The sequence below is a fragment of the Rhipicephalus sanguineus genome, chromosome 3 (genome assembly GCF_013339695.2).
Source record: "Rhipicephalus sanguineus isolate Rsan-2018 chromosome 3, BIME_Rsan_1.4, whole genome shotgun sequence".
Taxonomy (NCBI): Eukaryota; Metazoa; Arthropoda; class Arachnida; order Ixodida; family Ixodidae; genus Rhipicephalus; species Rhipicephalus sanguineus.
This window is the reverse complement of record NC_051178.1, coordinates 185,488,795-185,496,752: the sequence shown is the minus strand read 5'-3', so window position 1 is coordinate 185,496,752 and position 7,958 is coordinate 185,488,795.

Genomic DNA, 7,958 nt, shown 5'->3' with positions numbered 1-7,958 from the left:
CTTTGCCAATTTTATGCACCCATAACGATCAATAGTCATCACCGGTGTTCTTTTCCGGAATAGAAGCACTGCACAGAAAGTTCGGGCTGTCGAAAGTCAGATAACGGCTATTTTATTAGATGGTTGAAGCAGGTGCTTTACTCGGGACCTTCGCGATCAACGAAATGGGTCGTAGGCGCCGCGAATAGGCACTATACAGCGCGTCAAGGTCGTAACTTCGCTGGCACAGCTATCGGTTAAAGGACATACTCGATCACCACCGTGTACTATCGTGCCTGCGTGCCACCGGGAAACAAAAAACAACGGTGTAGGCGAATTGATGATAGAACAATGCAGTTGACGACGATAATTACGCAAGCGTTTGCAGGCCAAACCCTTTTCTTCTGCAGGAGAACGCTCGTAGAATGGGCGCGCTTTCGTGCTCACAGCGTCGTGCGTGAACATAGAGGCCCATTTCGGAGCACGTCTACGACCATCCCATCGACGAAGTAGTCGAACGAAACACTTTCACTGCGTTGACGAGCATCGCCTTTTTCCTACAGATCTGGCCCTTGTCAGTCAGAGGCGAACAGCAAGCGAGACACCTACCCTGAATCGATCCACTCATGACGAAGAGTTGCAAGCCATGGAACGGATGAGGCAGCGGCACACCACCGGACTTGCAGCTGCCATAAATCCGACGAACCGCACATTCCGCCGAGATTCTGGCCACGACTGGTTTTGAACGCCGACGGATACGAGGCGTTGTCAGCGATCGCAGCTATTTCTTTACACCACGTACAACAAGCGATATCAGCAGGCGCGGGCTGTCCGTTGTCCTAAACGATTGTTCACGATGCGATGACCAATGTGTGTGAGCGATGGAGCTGTTTAGACAGCAATGATGCGATGCGTAAGCGCGAGCATTCGCGACGAAGAATTACCGGTCGACGAACTCCATATGAACCATGTCTTCCATGATACGTTCCAGATACATAATCTTCTGATTGAGCTGGTCCAAGGCGAGGTCCTGATTGGCCTGCATGATGTCCACAGCCATCTGGATGTCTTGGAGGAAGCGAAGAACCAGCATGAGCCGGAACTGGCGGCTCACATCATCCACGGCGTTGTATCCGCTGCCGTCAGCGGGAGGCTCGTAGCCCCGTAGGTCCCGAAGCATTACCGCGAAGTTATCATCAGCAGGCGACTCCGCTTCGTCAGTGACAGGGGGTAGCTGGACCATGACTTCCGTGGCCGCCGAGTTTGCTCCGTTGCTGTGTTCCGCGCGCCAACGGGCAAGCGTTTGATCCGTGGCTCCACTCAAATGGCAGTTTTATGTAGCGTAAATGTCGACACACTGCGTTTCAAGACCCGCCCACCACGTAACGAACAGCGGAGGCGCACTGATATCGCTTGGTGACTAGGCTAAAATGTGGCTGTCCTCGATAAGCGCTCTTCCCCTGCAGAATAGCAAGTAGGCGAATATGCGCTCGCTGAAGATTCTGCTTTCAGTAAAGAGCCTTCTCTCTCTCTCTCTCTCTAGATAAGCGACCAAAAATTGTTTCGCGCTGCGGAAGTGAAAAGCTCGATCACCCATAATCGCAATGGTAACAAGTTGCTTCGCAATAGACCAGTATTTCAGTTATTAAATAAAAGGGATGATTCGCAAGCATCGTCTCGCCACAATATTTCATTAATTTTTCTGAGCAGAATAGCTCTATATAGCGTAATGTGAACCCATTCCGACGGGTAATCGTAGCTGCGAGTACAAACGCGGAATGTTAAAGCATATTTCCACGTGAAGCAATCATGCAGGTGATCTGCAAAGTGCATCGCAGGAATAAAACAAAAAGAAACGATTAAAGCGTCCATAAAAGCTAACATCCCAACTTGTCACCGCGTTGGAACTTTCTCCGTGGAACATTCTCCTGCGCAGGGTGTCGGAACGAAATGTTTTTCGTTTCGGTTTTAGTTCCGTTCCACCGCAAAAAGTTCCGTTCCGTTTCTGTTCCGGAACGAAAAAAAAAAAAAAACGTTCCATAACGGTTCGTAACGGTTTTTTTTTCTTTTGTATGAAAAAAAAGTATGAAAAAGGTAACGCAATCATAAAAAACATTGGATTCGTGATGTAGCTACTTGCCCTCCTCTTAAGAAAGCGGGACAAGGGTAAAACACGTTCTTCAGAGGAGCAGAAGTAACTGTACCACGTATTCCTACCAACTAGCACAAACCAGTATTCATTTCAAAGTCATAGTATTTATTTTCTCACAAGACAAATACGAATTTTTTTAGTTGGCTTAATGCTTTGCGTCAAGGGAGTGAGCTCGATATCAGAAGCAGCACGTCATTGAGTGTACTCTCTGATGTGCGAGACCACTGTTCTGATAAAATGATTGCCATGCCTGCGCGGAACACGCAGCACAGTCACAGCGAAAGCAAGAAGAGCGGACTTTGTAGAGCCCGTTGTTATCTCTTGGGGCAACTAATACAAGTAAACACGCAAAGTACCCACTACGCCATAAATTGTCGCAATTTTTCTGAAGTAGCGAAGTTCCCACTATGCAATTTTTCGTCATTCTTCGGAGAATCGTGGTACCCGCTACACATCTGTAAGGCATTATTTGCACTTTGTGCTGTGGCTGATAATGAAGAATGATGACTGAGCACTTTGCAGTGGGTGGGAAGGAGTGTTGCGGAATGGGCGCCTCTATTCCATTCCAATTCCATTCCGGGGAATTAGAATTTGCCGCAATTCCATTCCTCTCAATTCCTCGGAATGAAAAAAACTTAGCCCATTCGCACTCTGGGAATGGCCTGGCAGTTCGATTCCATTCTTGTAATTCCTCAACGTAGGAAAGGCATCTTGATAGTTTTATCGAGTTAAGAATGAACGCCCCATAAAGCTGACGTCATCAGATGCATTAAGAACTGCAAAAGTACGCAAAACACTTTACCAAGGTCAAGGGATAGTAGCTTGGTGACATATCTCGTGCAGTACAACCACCCTACTAATTCCCATAGGGGCAGTTCTCCCGCTACCGATAGTATTTGCGTGGTCAGCATGTTTGAACGAATGGTGGTGTTTCGATATTGTTTAAACTTAAATCTGTTAATGCTAAAATGACGACATAGCGTATTTTTATGCTGACAAAAGCGCATTTGCATCGAATACGGAACTATGGGCCGCACTGCCCGTCAGCACTCACGCTTGTCAAGCGCGCCTCGCAAGCATGGATGGGGTGATGAGAACTTTCTGTGTTCGCCTGTGCGCAGGTATGCAATGTCTTCCTTGTCGCAAAGGTTATTTACGTGTGTCAGGTACTAAACTGCTCGTGAGATAAAGATCAGGTTGTGCATAGAGTATTCGCCACTTTCGTGTGGGGGTATCAATGGGAACCAACGCGCAGGGGTAATTTGTTTCTCCCTTCGGTATCTGCTGGGATAATGCATTTCTTTGTACACTAACTTATGCCTCTGTTTGTAGTAGGTGCGTTGCTTTTAAATGTACCGTGTTTGTAATCAGCCAAGCCATTTTAAGAATACCGCTTTAGTGTTAATTTGAGAGGCTCTGACTTACTAACGTTTGAAGTTTGAAAAACAGCACGTAGACAAAAACGTCCTCTATTTTCGGAAAAAGACGTAATTCCATTCCCATTCCCATTCCTCCGAGCGTTGTCCCCATTCCATTCCGTGGTCGCCAAAATGTGGGATGATTCCGGAGTCATTCCAATTCAGGAGTGGCAACTCCGCAACACTGGTGGGAAGCTTTAAACCACACACTCTTTGCGCTATTAGCATTGTGTGATGACTGGTTGTTATTTTACTCTTCTGCAACGCTATATTACATATGTTAACGCGATTCCTTGCCCGACATGACGCCTGTATAGAGTATTTTTGCGAAGGAGTTACAAGCACCAGCGTGGCACTGTGGTGGAAGACCCGACTGCCACGCGTAGAGGGCGCGGATCCTAGAAATTTGTTTCTCATTTAATTTTTTCTTATATCACGCGATAGCGGTCACGTACACCGGCGGCGGCGGACAACTATGGCGCCAAAATCGGCTGTTGTGATCTAATAACAGCTTTCGCTGTAACAAACTTCAGCGCTGACAATGCCCTCTCCATTTTGGCCTGCTTGACAGGCGCGCAAAAGTCCACTTGCGTTAATATAAACATCTCTGGTTGCCACTGTTTTCGTTTTTCGCACAATTTCAACATATCTTTGCTCTGGAATTCCCTTCTGAGGTACGCGCTAATACTATACCCTGAGATATGCTTACATTGCATGAGCTCAGTTGTTCAGGATTGCGAAATTTTCTCGTGAACCGAAAAACGATTGAAAAAATTTCGGTTTCACTCCGGAACGAAATAATAAATAAAGTTTCGGTTACGTTTTTGTTCCGGTCAAAAATATCGTTTTTTTTTCGTTTTTCGTTTTCGGTTTTCGTTCCGTTCCGACACTCTGCTCCTGCGACCGCAGTGCCAGTAAGCACAGCCTAGCGACGGCAGGGGGCAACATTTCGCAGGCGTGATGAACACTCGCCGTGGCATCGAATTTCTTATCACGAGGCAAGAGCGTCTGCAATCTGAAAGGGCCCTTTGCGCATGCGCTGCGCGCGCTGAACGACTATCAACCTTCCACGAGGCATGTTATAGCGTTGTTCTTAAAGGGGCCCTGCAACACTTATCCAAATAATCATCGAATGACCTCAGCATCGGAGTTTGTCGCCTCACGAATCGATTGCGGCTAACATTTTTTCGCATCCATAAAGTACGAGTGGAGTTGCAAGGATTTCCTTTCGTCCCAACGAGCGCTCTGGAACCTGCAGAGGGGAGGGGGATGACAAAGAGGCAGGAAGTACGTCAGCGCATCATGTCCTATCATGTCCTATTTCGAAAAGACGCGCGCTGACGCGCGCGTCTTTTCATAATAGGACATGATTACTAACGTGAAAAGGACACGGGGAGAAAAGGAAGAAACACGGGACCACAATAGAAACGCGGGTTTCTTCTTCTCGCCCCGTCTCTTTTTACGCCAGTATTCATGTCCTATTATGTTCGATGCCAACTAGCTCAACTTCCCGCCTTTTCTTTTCTTTTTCACTGTGAAGCTGCCCATGGCTCGGATCCGGGATCTTATACTGTCCGCCCGGAAAAATCCCTAGATCCCTCTAGGGAGCAGTAAAATAAGTAATGTGTATTGAACACCCTAATGAAACCAACAGACTGTGAAGAGAAGGAAAGAATAGGGGGCATTATTTGTAGTCTTTCGCTGTTGTGTGGTAATTACGGCATAAATGGAAAGGAATTAAAGTGGACGAATAAGCAACTTTACCGCCAGTACGGACCGAATCACGCGTCCAATGAGCTACGGCGGCGGTCGCTCTCCCGTTCACTGGCTATTTCTGCGCATGTAAACCTGGGGGTGTTAGCCAGCGCCGCTCGTAGCGCGTCACGTAGCGTCACGTACTACGTCTTACGAGACGCCAGCCGGCAACATGGCCGAGCGGGCGAGAGGCGTGTTCGCACTTGTCCTCGTGGTTTTTAGAGGCAAAACTCACTACAAATCCGCGCTATTCGCCGCCTAAGCGGCCGGACAACGACGCGGCGAGCCCGATCGTTCTCGGACAGGTTTTTTTTTTTTTTTTTTCGCCACGCGACAGCGAAACGCCTTTCCGCTTCAAGGGGAGCCGTACTTTGGCTGCACTAGCATATTAATCCACGTGATGTAAATATCCGCCGCAAATTTAAAGGGGTGGTGCCATCAAATTTCGAGGCTATAACAAGCCTGTTGTGGGTTTCCTCTGTATGCAAGGACACTCCACACGAAGGGTCGGACACAGCAAACGTTTAGAATATATTTTAATTCACTTCCATAGTGTACCTAAATGCCCATTCTCCCGATCAAAACCCATCGCTAGCGCGCCAACACTGACGTAGATCTGTAGGATGGACAACGAAAGTTGTAGTGACGTCACACCAGATCTGCTGTAGTGACGTGAGTGGCCTGCGGACCTCCGCAACGTACGTACCGGCTGTAGTGAACTAGAATATATTCTGGTTCACTATAGTACCGGCAAAGCATCGGTTGCTACATCACTCGCCGAGTTTCGATCGTTTTCTGGCTAAGTGCGTCACAGCCTTGTGTGGTCACGTGACCACGCCTCCTACACTTCTACGTCACTGCCCAACCTCGGCGCCCAGAAACCGAAACCGAAAGTTGTCCACATCAAAAGGCGATATTAAATTATTTAGCGCGAATACATGAATCTTGGTGCGTGCATCGTTCTTCCTGGAGCTATAGGAAACGCTTACAGCAAAGAACGCGCAAGCCACAAACGTGGTGGCACCACCCCTTTAATGTGGCGGCCAAGGAGTCGGCGGTGACTCTCATCAGCAGAATCGCAAACTGCCCGTGGTGCACGACAAAATTCGTAGCCTCTACAAGGACGCGTTCCTCAAGAGCCTTATTTGGATTAAAATTTCCGAGAAGGTGGGAATTAGCAGAAGATTCAGCAGCAGCGCGTCAGCGTGCCACATCACATCTCGCTTTTGCATAGCCGAGCAAATCCGCCGCCGCCGCTTCTGGTGTGTCCGTTTAAAGGCGCCATGACACCCAATTTTCTACCATAACCTGTATTACGCGTGTTAATTCCTTGTGCGTTCACACACAGCTGGCGAAATTTTAGCGCACTTGGTTGAGCGCTTAATTTATCATCGAATACTTTGTGAACATGCGAGCAGCCTGAGAGTTGGGCAACACTGCCGCACTCGCAAGCCGTGACGTTACAAGCTGCTTGCTGTGCGAGCACCTGCATTCCGGCGAACGATTTTGTTCCATGGTCAGCTGCGCGTGAAAACGAGCTATTTCAGCTTTTTAACACGAAAGTGTTTTATGCCGGGGTCCACCAAGACTTCAGTGACGTATTTCCGTCACGGAAATGACGTCGAAAAAATATACACAATCAGATGGCAAAGAAAAAAAGCTACCGTAAACGGGCATCGAACCCACGACTGCTCGGTCCGCAACAACAGATGCCGGGCACGCTATCCACTGCGCCACGGTCACAGACTCTGGACGCTTTACGAACGCGCCTGGACGCTTTACGAATGCGCCTTTTATATCTACCACTCTCCCGGTCGGCTGGGTGGTGTTGACCTCTCGGAGTGGTAAGGTAAAGTAATTCGTCATTGCTGTGGCCTCCGCGACTAGCACCTGCAACGCGTTTACGCGTCCGTCCCATTCGGCGCGTTTTCAATAAAAGTTGAATTTTCTCAATGCCTTAACACACCGCGAGGTGGCGACCTTTGCCCAAGCGTCGTAAAAGAGTCAGCCTCGCTCAGCATCACGCTAATACAAACGAAAAATAGCTCTGCGACGCGCGCCTGCCTCACCTAGCTGTAACAGCGCGTTCCATGCTCACGCGCTCGCTCCGAGAAAAATCGCGGCCGCGGGCTACCGGGGCGGCACGACGCGCTTTGCGTTTCCCTCTAGTCCGGCCGTGGTGTTCAATCACATTTTAACATGCCGCGGGATGGCGACCAAGTTCTGCGTCCAATATGCGACGCTCTTCTGGCTATCACACCTCGTTCTCTGATTACGCTTTCACCGTTAATTACTACAGCTACCACAAAGGTTTGTTTATTCATTTAACATGGACGTTAGACGTCGGGATGGAGATGTACCACCAATCGTCAAAGTGGGTGCATACACGTTAAACGGCGCCATTAGCTGCCAGACATTAATATACATTGTGCAAACTCTCTTATATCAATGTACAGTAAGCATTCAGTTACTTCTGTAAGGGCACGCTTTACTTTCGTGTAATTCCGATTCCTATGACGGCGGGATCAACCGTGTTCTTTTTTTAGCTTGGCGTTGAAAGTGAACGATATGCAGCGGCTGATAATTTGGTAGAAGACGACGGCTCCGCTGCATGCTGCACATGACGTCACACACGCCATGGCAAAATGGTGGTC